Genomic DNA, 16773 nt, shown 5'->3' with positions numbered 1-16773 from the left:
AAAAGTGCCTTGACAGTGGGGGGGGGGGGGGCTCTCCAGCTGAGCCACTGACCCCTTGCTCAAGCCAGCGACCTTGGGGTTTTGAACATGGGCACTCAGTGTCCCAGGTTGATGTTCCATCCACTGTGCCAATGCCTGGTTAGGCCATTTGTCTTCATCTTAAGAAAATCTCTATTTTCTTTGTCTTCCTAGAAGATATCACGTGCTTTAGAGGAGGTAAGCTCCAGACCCTAGTTTCTAATTAAATGTCTACAAACAGTTAATAATCAAATAATATCAGAATTTTTTCAACTCAGAGAATATGAAGTTGTATATTAAGACTGTATTACAACAGAACTTTCTGCTATCTATAACTGGACAAAGGAATCTCAAATATTAAAAATTACAAATCCAAGCCTAAGTCTGGGTCTCTCAATTGAAATAACAGTAATATTACTTATAAAGGAAAAAACTCTGGTCTCAAACTTGAATTGCATCTATTCAAGTATTTTACTCTTCTTTCAAACATAATTTTTAAAAAGTATTTAAACATTTAATTACATTAGCCAAGTTTATTTCTTCTTTTACCACAACTAGGTTACTTCAATTTTACAATGGAAATCAAAAGGAAATACCATTTATTTTATATCTAATTTAGTTAGAATGTCAAGCTTTAGTTAAGTAGATCACTAATGGTGCTTTAAAAGCAAACTTCCTCATGAATGGCACACACACTGGCCCAAAGCTGAAGAAAAGGAATCTGATAAAGGAATTCCTACTTCTATTTCTTTGTAAAGGTTACTCAACGCCGGACATTCAGTCCTCTCATCTGAGTTTCAGATCAGACTGCTTGGTATAAACTTGGGTTCACCATTTAGTGAATCAGTAACTGTAAATTGCTTAATCTCTTGGGCCTAGTTCCTCCATTTGTAAAATGAGAATATCTTTATTTTAAAATATAATTTAGTTAAATATGTACAAAGTGTTTAGTATGGTGCCTGGGACATAGCAAGTGTTACATTATGACTATTATTATCTATGAAATGAAAATAGTTATTCTTATCTTGTAAGGCTGTGTTGAAGATTAAATAAAATATAAGAACAGGGGTCCCCAAACTTTTTACACAGGGGGCCAGTTCACTGTCCCTCAGACTGTTGGAGGGCCAGACTATAAAAAAAATATGAACAAATTCCTGTGCACATTGCATATATCTTATTTTAAAGTAAAAAAACAAAATGGGAACAAATACAATATTTAAAATAAAGAACGAGTAAATTTAAATCAACAAACTGACCAGTATTTCAGTGGGAACTATGCTCCTCTCACTGACCACCAATGAAAGAAGTGCCCCTTCTGGAAGTGCGGTGGGAGCCGGATAAATGGCCTTAGGGGGCCGCATGCGGCCCGCGGGTCGTAGTTTGGGGACCCCTGTATAAGAAGGTACTTTGGCCCTGGCCGGTTGGCTCAGCAGTAGAGCATCGGCCTAGCGTGCGGAGGACCCGGGTTCGATTCCCGGCCAGGGCACACAGGAGAAGCGCCCATTTGCTTCTCCACCCCTCCACCGCGCCTTCCTCTCTGTCTCTCTCTTCCCCTCCCGCAGCCAAGGCTCCATTGGAGCAAAGATGGCCCGGGCGCTGGGGATGGCTCTGTGGCCTCTGCCTCAGGCGCTAGAGTGGCTCTGGTCGCAGCATGGCGACACCCAGGATGGGCAGAGCATCGCCCCCTGGTGGACAGAGCGTCGCCCCATGGTGGGCGTGCCGGGTGGATCCCGGTCGGGCGCATGCAGGAGTCTGTCTGACTGTCTCTCCCTGTTTCCAGCTTCAGAAAAATGCAAAAAAAAAAAAAAAGAAGGTACTTTGTATATGGTAAAAGACATCAAAACATAAGCTTTATCACAACTACACAGTAAATGCAGTGTTTTCTTCTGTTTTGTGACAGAGACAGAGAAAGTCAGAGAGAAGAACAGATCAGGACAGACAGACAGGAAGGGAGAGAGATGAGAAGCATCAACTCTTCGTTGCGGCACCTAAGTTGTTCAGTGATTGCTTTCTCATATGTGCCTTGATGGGGGGGGGGGGGGCTACAGTAGACCAAGTGACCCTTTGTTCAAGCCAGTGACTTTGGGCCCAAGCTGGTGAGCCTTGCTCAAACCAGATGAGCCTGCACTCAAGCTGGTGAGCTCGGGGTCTCGAACCTGGGTCCTCCCTGTCTCAGTCCAACACTCTATCCACTGCGCCACCGCCTAGTCGGGGATGCAGTGTTTAATAATAAGAGTTGTATGGGGCCCTGGCCGGTTGGCTCAGTGGTAGAGCGTCGGCCTAGCGTGCGGAGGACCCGGGTTCGATTCCCGGCCAGGGCACACAGGAGAAGCGCCCATTTGCTTCTCCACCCCTCCGCCGCACTTTCCTCTCTGTCTCTCTCTTCCCCTCCCGCAGCCAAGGCTCCATTGGAGCAAAGATGGCCCGGGCGCTGGGGATGGCTCTGTGGCCTCTGCCTCAGGCGCTAGAGTGGCTCTGGTCGCAACATGGCGACGCCCAGGATGGGCAGATTATCGCCCCCTGGTGGGCAGAGCGTAGCCCCTGGTGGGCGTGCCGGGTGGATCCCGGTCGGGCGCATGCGGGAGTCTGTCTGACTGTCTCTCCCCGTTTCCAGCTTCAGAAAAATGAAAAAAAAAAAAAAAAAAAAAAAAAAAAAGAGTTGTATGGCCCTGACCAGGTAGCTCAGTTGGTTAGAGAACTGTCACGATATGCCAAGGTCACAGGTTCTACACCTCTGGTCAAGGCATATACAAGAATCAACCTATGAATGCACATAAATAAGTGAACAACAAATTGATGTTTCTCTTTACCTTCCTTTCTCTCTAAAAAAAATCAATCCATTAATCAATCAATAATAAATATAATAATAATGAGTTGATAATACAGCCAAACAAGGGGGTGGGGGCTGTATTTTCCTCTTACAAGTTACTTTTCACTAGTATTGCACTGCTCACAAAAATGAGGGAATATTTTATAGCTTCACATTCATTTTGAAATATTCCCTCATTTTTGTGAGCAGTACAGAATTATTCATAGTAAAATGTTTACTTCCTTCTATTTTAAAAAAACTTCATTTGCCTGACTTGTGATGGCGCAGGGGATAAAGCATCGACCTGGAACACTGAGGTCTTTAGTTTGAAATCCTGGGCTTGCCCAGTCAAGGCACAAACAGGAGTTGATGCTTTCTGCTTCTCCCTCCCTTCTCTCTCTCTCTCTCTCTCTCTCTCTCCCCCCTCTCTCACTCTAAAATGAATAAATCAAATCTTTAAAAATAAAAAACACTTCATTTTCCCTCTGGAAATAGCAAGAAGCTCTTTATGTCTTTTTGTTTCTTGATCAGACAACTAAAGAAATGAGTTAAACAAAAATGAAGTCCAGAAATTGGAAACGCCACCCAATAAAGATTATTTCAGTTCTTCCCTTTATTATAAAAATTATATGTATGTTTATGATTATAGAGTCAAATATTATTTAATGCTTCCAAAATAAAAAAGCAAAACTTAGCTCATATTTTATACTTCAAAACTGGAGAATTTCTGGTAATACTCCTATACTGTGAACATTTAAGAAAATTAGATGACAGTTCAACCATGTTCTTTCCATTCCTGCAATTGTCCTTCTTTTATGGATGAAATCAACTTATGAGAAAGAGTTCATATTTTCTTTTCTCCTTATGTCCTTGATTACGCCTTACTCATAGCTGTATTTCCAGTGTCTCACGGTTGATTTATATGAGTGGCTCCAAAGACATTTTTCTCTGTCAGACACTGGGGCTGGGAATCACAGCCATATGTAATCAGAGTCAGGTAAAATGGCATAGTGACAACAATCAGGTTATCAGGATTTTCATCAGTTATAAAGTATGGCCTATTACAGAAAATTTGGAAAACAAACAAAGTCAGAAAAAAATGGGAATTGCCCATGGTTCTCTCACACAATCTTCTAGTTTTCAGAATTGTATTTTTGCTTCTTTGTGACCAGAGACAGACGGGTCTGTCTCTAACAGTCACCTTCTCACTCTGCTATTTGTATTCCTTCTCCATTTTTCCTTCTACGTGCTTCTAACACTTGCATGGTCCTGGGGTTTGGTTGGGTTCCTGGTTCCTAGTGTAATCTCCATAAACATGCCTGTCACTTCTGCTAACACTGATTTTGGGGTAATAAAAGATGTTTCAAATTTAATGAGTTATCTCTGAACATTCCAGGGAAAGGTGGGCAAAGCAGAGTCAAGCAAGGATGGGAAACGCTGACAATGCCCATCATACCTCCACAATGCCTCTTCCTAGCATATTTTTCAAGTGTCTATAAATGATTTTTGCTCTCATTCAAATTTTAGTTTCTCATCAAAACCAGTATTTGGATATCTATTCTTTGTAAGCCTGTACTAATATTTAATCAATATCAAATCAACACAACAACAAGGTAATAATGGCTATTTCTAAGTAATAAATTTAAGGTAGTTTGTATTTTTTGCTTCCTTCTATTTTCTGATTTTTCTAAACTAAACTGGTATTATTTACATTAACACTTAAAATTCATTAAAATAATTCAACAAATATTTATTGTGGGATTGCCATAGGGTGTAAATAATGTGTTGTACATCATGGTGAATAACTACAAAGAAAGTCACATACATGGATCTTGCCTCAAAGAACCTGGGAGTCCTGTCAATGAGAGAAAATATGCATATAATTAAGTATACTAAAAAGTATAAAGTCATTAGTGCAATAAAATGACTATTCCAATAACAAGGGCAGGCAGCAGGAAATGCTTGACAGAGATAGCATTATTTAAGCTCAAAGGCTTAGCCTTTCCGAGAGGCAGCAGCTTCCTGCTCAGGCTCTTGAAGCTCAGTTACCAAGTAAGAAGTCTAACCACCATGCTGGAGAGACCACATGGAAAGCCCTGACACACTGCTCAGGGAGGGAAAGGCCTGCTGAGCCCAGCCTTCCAGCAGTCTCTGACAAGGCACAGCAGTGAAGAAGCCATTTTGGAAGTGGGTCCTCCAGCCCAAGCCACCTGCTATGACAGCATGTGGATCAGAAAAAAATGGCCCAAGTGAGCCCTTCCCAATCTCCCAACTAACAAAACTGTCAACAAATAAAACAGCTGTATTAAGTCACTAAATTTGGGGGTGGTATGCTATGTGTCAACAGCTAACTGAAGCAGAGCTCAAATTTTACTTTCTGTCCAATGGGAAGCAACACAATTGTGCTTTAGGAAAATCAACCCAGTTACAATATATAAAACAAATTGTGGAAGACATTGGTGGCAGGAAACCCAGAAACAAGAACTAGTAAAGTCTGAACTAGACTAACAGTAAGCAGGGGAGCAAAATGATACTGACTACAAAATTAGATTCAACAGGATTTTTGTATGTAATTAGCCATCAGGGCAGGTGAAAAGAGTTAAAGGTGACCTAAATGTTGAGATCAGGTGACTCAAGGATGGTGATACTGTTAAGAAAGAACAAGGTAGGTGGTGAGTTTAGAATAAGAAAATGGCCCTGGCCGGTTGGCTCAGCGGTAGAGCGTCGGCCTGGCGTGTGGGGGACCCGGGTTCGTTTCCCGGCCAGGGCACATAGGAGAAGCGCCCATTTGCTTCTCCACCCCACCCCCTTCTTCTCTGTCTCTCTCTTCCCCTCGGCAGCCAAGGCTCCACTGGAGCAAAGATGGCCCAGGCGCTAGAGTGGCTCTGGGCGGCAGAGCGACCCCCCCCCCAGAGGGGCAGAGCATCGCCCCCTGGTGGGCAGAGTGTCGCCACTGGTGGGCGTGCCAGGTGAATTCCGGTCGGGTGCATGCGGGAGTCTGTCTGACTGTCTCTCCCTGTTTCCAGCTTCAGAAAAATACAAAAAAAAAAAAAAAAAGGAAAATGGAATGCGTATTAATTTTAATGCATAGACAAAAATGAAATAACTAAGATAAAATACTATCCATAATTAGAGATATAATTATGCAAACAATTTGTCTGGAGTTTAAGCAGAGTTTAAAAGAACTCTAGTAATCCTGTAATCAGTTCTTTCTACAATAGAAGACGTTTTAATTCAAGAATTAAATTTCAAGGCCCCGGTTGGGTGGCTTAGTGGTTAAAGTGTCATCATGATGTACAAAGCAATCCCCAATCAGGGCACATACAGGAAGCAATTAATGAGCACACAACTAAATGGAACAACTAAGTGGAACAGCAGGTTAAGGCTTTTCTTATTCTCTTCCCTTCCCCCCTTCTGTCTCTTTCTCAAATCAATGAAAACTTTTTTAAAAAATTAAATTCAAAATCTTCATTGGGGGAGCTAAAGAGTTTGGCCCTGGCCGGTTGGCTCAGTGGTAGAGCGTCGGCCTGGCGTGCAGAAGTCCCGGGTTCGACCCCCGCCAGGGCACATAGGAGAAGCGCCCATCTGCTTCTCCACCCCTCCCCCTCTCCTTCCTCTCTGTCTCTCTCTTCCCCTCCCGCAGCCAAGGCTCCATTGGAGCAAAGATGGCCCGGGCGCTGGGGATGGCTCCTTGGCCTCTGCCCCAGGCGCTAGAGTGGCTCTGGTCGCTACAGAGCGAGGCCCGGGAGGGGCAGAGCATCGCCCCCTGGTGGGCGTGCCAGGTGGATCCTGGTCCGGCGCATGCAGGAGTCTGTCTGACTGTCTCTCCTCGTTTCCAGCTTCAGAAAAATAAAAAAATAAAAAATAAATAAAAAGTTTAACATAAAATATTAAGATTTCCCTTAACTGTCAACTGAATATTGGTTCAGAAACCAGGATAGTTAATCATATCCTTATCCACAGGGAAGGGGCAAAATGAATGTTTTCAATGACCTTTTTTTTCTTTTTCTTTGAGAGAGAGAGAAAGAGACAGAAGGCGAGAGAAATGATAAGCATCCACTCATTGTGGGACTTCAGTTGTTCACTTATTGCTTCTTATACATGCCTTGGGGAGGGGGTGTTCCAGCTGAACCACTGATCCCTTGCTTAAGCTAGTGAACTTGGAGTTTCGAACCTGAGACCTCAGCGTCCCAGGCTGACACTCTATCCACTGCGCTGCCACCATCAGTCAGACTTCAATGACCTTTTTATAGTTGAATCCTCTGTGAACTCATTACACGCTATGCCTTCTATCCCAATACTGCCCACAAGTTCTACCCTGACACATTTTAATATAGCAGAGTTGTTTTCTTTTAACCACAAATCTCATCATGGTAGCACCAAAGTCCTTACCACGGTGTGAGAAACTGTCTCATATGACCCTTGCTGACCTGCTAGCCTCACCTCATACCACATCCCCCCATTCATCATTTGACAGTGGTAATGGCTCAGTTTCTTGAATGTGCCCTGCTCCTTCCTTCCACTTCTGGCTTTTTTCTCTGTATTCCTCTTCACTGCCTGTCTTTGACCAAATGAACTTTATTATCCTTCACTTCTTTATTTTAAATGTCATTTCCTCGAAGCAAATCCTTTTCTGACCATCCCCTGTATTCATTCACACATCTCTCACTCCTTTAAAGGACTTGGCACAATAATAATCTCCAAATGTTTAGGAAGCTGTGTTCAATATCCATCTCCTCTGCAAAAATAAGTTCCACAAAGGTGGGACCCTGCACCTTATTTGTTCCCATAGTCCCAGGACATAGCAGACTGCCTGGCACAAAGTAAATACTACTCCATAAGAGCTTTCTGAATATTCACAGATAGAGCAAGATGATTAGGAGTATGAACTCTAGAACCAAAATGAACTCAAGTTCCAGCTCAGACCCTCCTCGTAAGCTGAGTGATTAGGTCAACTATTCTTCAGCACCTTATTTTCTTCCTTTAAAAATAACAACAATCTCATCACTGAGGATTAAGAGTTACCATATGGACCCTGGCTGGATATCTCAGTTGGTTTAGAGCAGTGGTTCTCAACCTTTCTAACGCCGCGACCCCGCAATCCAGTTCCTCATGTTGCGGTGACCCAAACCAAAAAATAATTTTGGTGGCTACTTCATAACTGTAATTTTGCTACAGTTATGATTCGGAATGTAAATACCTGATATGCATTACGTATTTTCGGATGGCTCCACAGGTTGAGAACTGCTGGTTTAGAGCATAGTCCAGATACACCAGGGTTTCAGGTACAATCCCTGGTCAGAACACATATAAGTATAAAGCAACAAACGCATAAATGAGTGGAATGAGAAATCAATGTTTCTCTCTCTCTCGCTCGCTCTCTCTCTCCTTCCTCTCTCTAAAAATCAATCTTTTTTTTTTTCAGTTACTATACAGAAAATGCTCAGAACAATTTCTGGCACGCAGCATCATGTTTCGTCCCCTGACAATGAGCAGTGACGATATAGTAACATGGTTTGGTGCGAAATTGGTTACACTGTCTGTGGACCTTTCAACAGCCGTGAAACGATCACCACTCAATAAGCAACAGCCACCCGAGTTAGCAAACACGGATCCTGCTTCACCAAGGTGCGCCTCCCCGCCTCACAGCTCAGCCTCCTCTAGGAGAGGTCACTCCAGGAGACTGTCAGGCTTCTCCGGCATGAGCTGCGGATAAAGTCTGAAGCCTCGGTTTAGGCTGTCCACAGAGGTGGGGGGGGGGGGTCCCCAGTCCGGCCCCGGGCTCTCCAACTCTTTCCTCCGTGGCTCGTGGCTCGGCACCCCCAACCACGCACGGTGCATCCCAGAGCCAGGGCCAGTGCTGAGCGGTCTTCCTCCAGATGAGCGTCAAGGTGAGTCCGTCCTAAAGTCCCCCGTCCCCTCCCAGCAGCGCCACCCGCTCCTCCTTCCGTTAGCAAAACACCCGGGACAGCCCCCCACCCGGAAAACCCTCCCCCACCCGGGGCAGCACCCCCGGAAGGGCCCCCCCCGGCCAGCCCTCCCCCAGGCAGCACCCCCAGAAGAGCCCCCCCCCGGGCAGCACCCCCGGAAGAGCCCCCCACCTGGGAGAGCCCCCCACTCAGAAAGCCCTTCCCCCCCCCCGGGCAGCACCCCCGGAAGAGCCCCCCCCCGGGGCAGCCCCCTACTCAGAAAGCCCTTCCCCCCCCCGGGCAGCACCCCCGGAAGAGCCCCCCCCCCGGGACAGCCCCCTACTCAGAAAGCCCTTCCCCCCCCCCCCCGGGCAGCACCCCCGGAAGAGCCCCCCCCGGGACAGCTCCCTACTCAGAAAACCCTCCCCCCCCCCCGGGCAGCACCCCCGGAAGAGCCCCCCCCGGGACAGCCCCCTACTCAGAAAACCCTCCCCCCCCCGGGCAGCACCCCCGGAAGAGCCCCCCCCCGGGACAGCCCCCTACTCAGAAAACCCTCCCCCCCCGGGCAGCACCCCCGGAAGGGCCCCCCCACCCGGGACAGCCCCCTACTCAGAAAACCCTCCCCCCCCCGGGCAGCACCCCCGGAGGAGCCCCCCCCGGGACAGCCCCCTACTCAGAAAACCCTCCCCCCCCCCCGGGCAGCACCCCCGGAAGAGCCCCCCCCGGGACAGCCCTCCCACGCCCAGGGCACTTAACAAAACTCACTCGCGTTTTGCACGGGGCCCACTGGACGGTTCCCATGGGAACCGGCCCCATACACGTAACCAGGACCCGCAGGTCCGTCACAAGAGCAAAGTGGCCCGAAGTTCAGCCCCGCCGCTGCCCAGGGTCCCGGCCGCGGCCCCGCACGGCGGAGGCTCGGACGCGCCGGGCCGCCCTCGCCGGGAACACACCCCTCCGCCGCCCGTCCGGACGCGCGGGGCCGCGGCCTGTCAGCGCCCGCGCCGGGGCCGCCGGAGCTCCGGGTCACCGCGCCTCGCCCCCCGCGTCCCAGGCCGCCGCCCGGGAGGGTCACCCGGGAAACGCGGTCCCGGGGCGCTCTCGCCCTCGCTCAGCAGGCCGACGGGCCGGCCCTGGAAACTTCCCGAAGTGCGGGGAGCGGGGGGCGGCCCGCCGGCCGCGCGCGCCCCTTTGTCGCTCGCTCCCCCTCGGCCGGCCCGCAGCTCCGGCCGCCCCGCGCCCCCCGCCGCCCCTCGCCGCCGAGGCCCCTACCCCGACCCCGGCCCCCGGCAGAGACGCCACTCTCCTCCCAGGGGCTGCTGAAGAGCTGGGCGCGCCCCGCGGCCGACACTTACTCGCCACTCAACTCGCCGGCTCGCGAAGAGGGCTTGGCAGTCTCTGTCACCCGGGCTTTTAGTCTCCAGAATCCGCAACCGACAGCTCCGTCGTCGCCGAGGAGGCCACAGCCGCGCTCCTTCCGGCCCTGCCGCGGCGTCACCGCGCGCCTGCGCACAGCGCCCCCTCCCGACTAATGACAGGAAGAACCATAGAGGCCGGCCGGGTGCAAGGGAGGAGGGGCCTGGGGAGTAAGACCATAGAGAGTTCTGCTTGTCCGCGGCTCAGTCCGGCTCACTGCCCACTGGGTCTTGACTTCCCCTCCAGGCGGGAGGACAAAAGGAACTGAGACTCCCTCAACCCCGTGAGGCGTTCTTCTTGGAGCCCTCAAGTTGAGAAGGGTGAGGGGATAGGTGGGCATGGAAATCTACTGGATATACACCTACTGGCACACATTGCCTTTGATAAGTCGTTTCATTCAATCAGCACACATTTTTGGAGGGCTCCTGGGTGCCAGGCTCTGTTCTAGGCATACAAAGCTATAGAAGCCCTTGTTGTAATGAAGCTTATGTTTTGGCAGGCAAGTCAATAACTAGTGAATTAACTAGCAAACTAACCAAAATACTGGCTCAGGCAGGAAGTATACAAGAAAAAAAAATACAGAAAATATAAAGCAGAGAAAGGAATAGAGAGTGGTGGAGAAAATGGGGTGGCTAGGGAAAGCATCTTCTGAGGATGGGACATTGAGCAGAAAATTGAATGAAGTTAGGGGGTGAGCCACGGTGACCACCCAGAGGGAGAACACTTCAAGCAGACAGTATAGAAAAGGCAAAGGCTCCGAGATGGGAATAGGCTTGGTGTCGGAGAAAACAATATGGCTGCAGAGCCATGGGAGAGATGGGTGGTGGTAGTGAATGGTGTTGGCAAGGTGGTAGGGGCCCAAATCATAGAAAAATCTTAATAAGGAATTTTGATTTTATCCTAAGTGTGATGGTAGCTACTAGAGAATTGGGAGCAGTGGCATGAGTTTATCTGCTTATGTTTTGCAAATATCACTTTGGTGGCCATTTAGAGAATAGACTATGAAGAGGTAAGATCAGAAGCAGAAAAAAAAAAAACCCGGAAGCTATTGCAGGTGTCTAAATAAGAAGCAATGATGATTTGGACTAGTATAGTTAAGGAGGAGGTGGTGAGAAATAACCAGATCAGGATTTTTTTTTTTTTTTTTTTTTACAGAGACAGAGAGAGTCAGAGAGAAGGATATATAGGGATAGACAGACAGGAACGGAGAGAGATGAAAAACATCAATCATCAGTTTTTCGTTGCGACACCTTAGTTGTTCATTGATTGCTTTCTCTCATGTGCCTTGACCGTGGGGCTACAGCAGACCGAATAACCCCTTGCGTAAGCCAGCGACCTTGGGTCCAACCTGGTGAGCTTTGCTCAAACCAGATAAGCCCGCGCTCAAGCTGGTGACCTCGGGGTCTCGAATCTGGGTTCTCCGCATCCCAGTCCGACGCTCTATCCACTGTGCCACCGCCTGATCAGGCCAGATCAGGATTTTTTTTAAAGAAAAGGCTGACCAGAGAGATTCACAGATGGGTTGGATGTGAGGTGGGAGAGAGAGGAAGGAGCCAAGGATAAACTACAAGGTCTTTGGCTTGTGCAACTGGGTAAATGGTGGTTTCATTCACAAATATGGCGAGAAATCAGGAGGAACAGATTTTGGTCAGAGTTGGGAGAAATGAACATGTTTCAGACAAGTAATTGCCAACAAAACATAAGTAGTGGTGCCAGGAGGCAATTACAGTCATGCCTCACGTAAGTGGGCAGAATGTTTTGAGAAATACATCTTTAGGCAATGAACAACCTAGAGTTACACAAACCTAGGTGATACAGCCTTTTCCATATTAAGCTACGTGATATTATAGCCTAGGCTATAAGCCTGTGCAGCATGTTACTGTACTGAATACTGTAGGCAATTGTAAAAAAAAAAAAAAAAAGGTATTTACATAACTAAACATATATAAACATAGAGAAGGTACAGTAAAAATACAATACAAAAGATTATGAAATGGCTCACCTGTCTAGGGCACAGCTGACCCTGATCCATCTGATCAAGATGCCACAGATGAGCCCACACCCACCTGCTCACTGAGGACAAAGCGGCGGAGTTGAAAAGGGAACAGTGCTTCCCAGGCTTCAGACATTTGAGTAGTCACACCACAATATTTGCCTAATGCACTTATTGCCCATTTGTCATATTTTTCTTTAGGCTGATTCATTTTTGGTTAAAATATATTTATTTTAAAAGAAAATGTTTTATTTCACTATATAAAATAGAATACTTTCCATAAACAGAAAGTAACCATAAAAACATATTCCATGAAATAAAACAATGTTATTGAATTTTAAAAAATGTATCATTAAACAAACAAATGAGCTATAAATAAAAATTAAATCGGGAGAATTAAATCAAATCAAGGTGTGAAATGTAGAACTGAAAATAAGCTTTGTTACGGGAAGAATGCAATCGTTTGTCATCAGAGGTAAAGGGATAGTTGGTCCTTGTTTTCAGTTTCAAGGAAAAATAAAATTCTATGTCACAAGAGCAGTCACTTTTTTTTTTTTTTTTTGCTTTTCATGTTAACCAGCATCAAGAATCAAAAAGGGCAAAAGATATCCCTCTGCAGATAAAGCTATTGTCAACAAGTGATGGTTTGCTATTTTCCTGGGAAGAAGCATGGAGATTCCATCTGCAGAATTCCAAATCATCCGACCTGGTTCTCCATCCATGCAATCATGGCAGAGACGTGAAACACAAGCACTCCGAGCCCACCCGATGAGTCGTCACAGCACTACCGCTTCCTTTCTTTCACTGTCTGGTTACAATTAGTAGAACGTGCCTATCACCTGTAAAATCATTCATAATGGTAGAGGACTGCTGTTTTCACAATTTGTGCGTCGTTCCTTTGTTGCCAAGAGCTTACCTAAGGTATTCCATCAGTTTTATCTAGATGAAGCTGTGCTAGTCTGGCCATGGAGGAAATTATTCCTGAACTCTGTCTGCTTTCAGAAGTAGTAATTTCCTGCCATTCTGTCCATTGCTTTTTTTTTTTTAAAGTCAATGTTATTGTAGTATAATTTCTATGCAATACAAAGCACCCAATTTAAGTGTACATTTTTATGAGTTTGGGCAGATTTATATGTCCATGCAACCACCACAACAATCAAGATAGAGATCATTTCCATCACCCCAAAATATTCCCTTGTGCTCCTTCCTAGTTTACCCACCCCCCCATCCCTGGTGCTAGGCAACCAATTATCTGTTTTCTGTCAGTTTAGATTAGAATTGCTTTTTCTGCAGTTTCAGATAAATGAAATTATACAGCATGTACTTTTTTTTTTTTTTTTTTGTATTTTTCTGAAGCTGGAAACGGGGAGAGACAGTCAGACAGACTCCCGCATGTGCCCGACCGGGATCCACCCGGCGCGCCCACCAGGGGCCACGCTCTGCCCACCAGGGGACGATGCTCTGCCCCTCCGGGGCGTCACTCTGCCGACACCAGAGCCACTCTAGTGCCTGGGGCAGAGGCCAAGGAGCCATCCCCAGCACCCGGGCCATCCTTGCTCCAATGAAGCCTTGGATGCGGGAGGGGAAGAGAGAGACAAAGAGGAAGGAGGAGGGGGTGGAGAAGCAAATGGGCCCTTCTCCTATGTGCCCTGGTCGGGAATCGAACCCGGGTCCCCCGCACACCAGGCCGATGCTCTACCACTGAGCCAACCGGCCAGGGCCCAGCATGTACTCTTGTGTCTGGTTTCTTTTGCTCAACAAATGTTTATTTTTTTTTCAGGTACTTTTATTGTGGCAAAATACACATAAAATTTATCATCTTAACCATTTTTAAGTACATTAAAAGAAACATTCATAATGTTTTGCAAGCATCATCACCATCCATTTTCATACTTTTATTCGTTTTGCAAAACTGAAATTGCACACCCACTAAATAACTCTCCTTTCCCCTCAATCCCTGGTACCTACTGTTGTACTTTCTGTTTCTGTGAATTTTTAAATAAAATCATACAGTATATGTGTCCTTTTGTAACTGTTGCATTTCACTTAGTATAATGTCTTCTAGGCTCATCTAGTTGTAGTATGTGTCAGAATCATCTTCCTTTTTAAGGCAGAATAATATATTCCAGGAAAAGGATGGACCCATTTTGCTTCTCTGTTCATCTGCTGATGGACCCCTGGGTTGCTTCTATGTTTAGTATTGTAAATAATGTGGCTGTGAACATGGGTGTACAAATATCTCTTAGAGCCCCTGCTTTCAACTCCTTTGGGTATACACCTGGACGTGGAATTGCTGAATCATATGGGAATTCTATTTTTAATTTTTGAGGAACTATTATATTGTTTTCTACCATTTGACATTTCCACCAACTGTCCACAAGTATTCCAATTTCACAACATCTTTGACAATTATTGTTACATTCTGGGTTTTTTGTTTTTTTCATAGTAGCCATCAAAATGGGTGTGAGGTGGTATCTCACTATACTTTTGATTTACATTTTTCTAATGATCAGTAATCCTCAGCCTCTTTTCATGTGTTAATCGGCAATTTGTATATTTTCTTTAAAGAAATGTTTATTTAATCTCTTGGCCATTTTTGAGTGGAGTTGTATGTTTCTTTGTTGTTTGGTTTTAGGAGTTCTTCATATTTTGCTATTAATCCCTTATCAGATGTATGATTTCCAAATATTTTCCCCCATTATGTGCATTGTATATATTTTTATTCTGTTGATATATATTTTTTAATGTTTATTAGAGTTTATTTGAGCCAAACTGACAGCATATGCCAGGGGGCAAGATCTGTTGATGTGAGTTTTTGATACACAATTTAAAATTTTTTTCATGAAGCCCAATTCATCTATTTTTCATTGTTGTTATTTTTGCCTGTGCCTTTGATATTATAGCCAAGGTATCATTGCTAAATCCAATGTCATAAAGGTCTTGTTCTATCAATATATTTTCTTCTAAGAGTTTGATAGTTTCAGATCTTACATTTAGACCTTACATTTGTTCCATTTGGAGTTTATTTTGGTACATGGAGTTGGTTCAGGGTCCAAAAGGATCAATCTTTTGCATGAGGGTATCCATTTTCCCCAGCACCATTTGTTGAAAGGTTGTCCTTTAGCCCATTGAATGGCACTCTTGTCAAAAATTATTTGACCAATAAAATTATTTGACCATATCCAAAGTTTATTTATAGACTTTATTCTATTTCATTAGTCTATATTTCTGTGTTTATGCCAGTACCATGCTCTTTTGATTAACGAGGCATTGTAGTAAATTTTAAAATCAGGAAGTGTGACTCCTTTTGAAAAGCTTTGTTTTTCTTTCTAGGATTGCTTTGACTATTTGGGGTCCCTTGAGATTCCATGTGAATTTTATGGGTTTTTCTATTTATGTAAAAAAATTGGGATTTTGATAGGGATTGAATTGAATCTGTAGGTTTCTTTCTGGTAGTATTGACATCTCAACAATATTAAGTCTTTCCAATCCGTGAACATGAGATGTTTTCATTTATTTGCCTTTCTTCAGCAGTGTTTTATGGTTTTCATTGTACAAGTCTTTCTCAGCACATTTTTCACATTCTTCTATGTTGTTTCTGTGTATCAACAGTTTATTCCTTATTATTTTTGAAAAATATAACATCAACTTGCATTGTTTGGTGATCTCCATGGGTAAATCCTCCCATCATGGTTGATTTAAACCATCAGCTTGATGTCGACTGCCTTGCAAAACTCTTTAAAATGTGAAAGCCGTCCTTTGCCAGACGGCATGAGCTGGATCCGGCACCTCACTGCCGAGACAGAAGGTGGTGTTGGATCTGCTATTCCACTTGAGTCTTAAATCAGTCCTGCTGTTACAGGTCTTGTTTCTGATACATTGGGGCAATCCCTGGTTACCCCTGTGGACCTCCTCCTCCATCCTCCACCTTTCCACCCAACCCACAGCTGGCCCTCAATTCTAGGGTACTGGCTTGGTGTCCTTAACCATTCAGCACTTCCAAGGCTTTCTGGAGTTATGGGGCTGCCACTGCCTGAATTGCAAATCTGCTAATTGAATGCATCCAGCCCCGAGAAAAGCCTGGACTGTCCTGCTCCTCCCGTGGGCTGCAGAGAAACTTCCCACGACAGTGTGGGCTGGGACCGCTGCTACTCACAGTCTCTCACTCTGCAAAACTCTTAGGGTCACTCTTCAAGACCTCTTTTGTCCTTAGCTCTCTTTCCCATTTGCCACATCAACTCCTCCAGCCCTCCATATCTCTTCATGCCTTCCCATCATTTGACCTTATTTACCATTACATTGAGGACAATTAGAGATTACCTAACTCAATGGAAAGGCTGTATTTACCAGTGTCACCCCAATAAATAAAAAAGAAAGGCTATATTGGCATATCCTGCCTAGACACCCTCAAATTCCCATCTCCCAGCCTACCCACTGGTTTCTAGAGAGTTCTACTATCTCTCCTTACCCTCTGATTTGAGGAGAAGGTGCCTCTTCTACTCGAGACTGACTCCTCTAGCCCCCTCTGCTTTCTATCTCCTCTCTTTCCTGTGGGGCCCTTCATGCATCACCTAATCCCCTTCCTCCTAAATATTCAAAATTTCCCTCTCAGCTGGGTGCTTCCCTCA

General features: G+C 45.6%; 2 protein-coding genes across 6 annotated transcripts in view; both read right to left on the bottom strand.

The window, feature by feature from the left end:
- LOC136376342 (putative postmeiotic segregation increased 2-like protein 3) overlaps positions 1 to 16773 on the bottom strand; it is a 182649-nt gene that overhangs the window by 87235 nt on the left and 78641 nt on the right. The window contains exon 6 of one of the 2 annotated variants that reach the window (XR_010746171.1): positions 6651 to 6666. The exons of the other annotated variant lie outside the window; for it this stretch is intronic. The gene's annotated coding sequence lies outside the window, so the exon portion shown is untranslated. Of the gene's footprint in view, positions 1 to 6650; positions 6667 to 16773 lie in introns of those variants that run through there. 2 annotated transcript variants of the gene reach the window in all.
- RNF216 (ring finger protein 216) overlaps positions 1 to 16773 on the bottom strand; it is a 177193-nt gene that overhangs the window by 141921 nt on the left and 18499 nt on the right. For 2 of the 4 annotated variants that reach the window (XM_066342298.1, XM_066342303.1), the window contains exon 1: positions 10092 to 10224. The exons of the other annotated variants lie outside the window; for them this stretch is intronic. The gene's annotated coding sequence lies outside the window, so the exon portion shown is untranslated. Of the gene's footprint in view, positions 1 to 10091; positions 10225 to 16773 lie in introns of those variants that run through there. 4 annotated transcript variants of the gene reach the window in all.

Source organism: Saccopteryx leptura, chromosome 6 (genome assembly GCF_036850995.1).
Source record: "Saccopteryx leptura isolate mSacLep1 chromosome 6, mSacLep1_pri_phased_curated, whole genome shotgun sequence".
Classification (NCBI taxonomy): domain Eukaryota; kingdom Metazoa; phylum Chordata; class Mammalia; order Chiroptera; family Emballonuridae; genus Saccopteryx; species Saccopteryx leptura.
The sequence above is the reverse complement of the archived record's forward strand: the minus strand, read 5'-3'. Positions and strand labels throughout refer to the sequence as shown.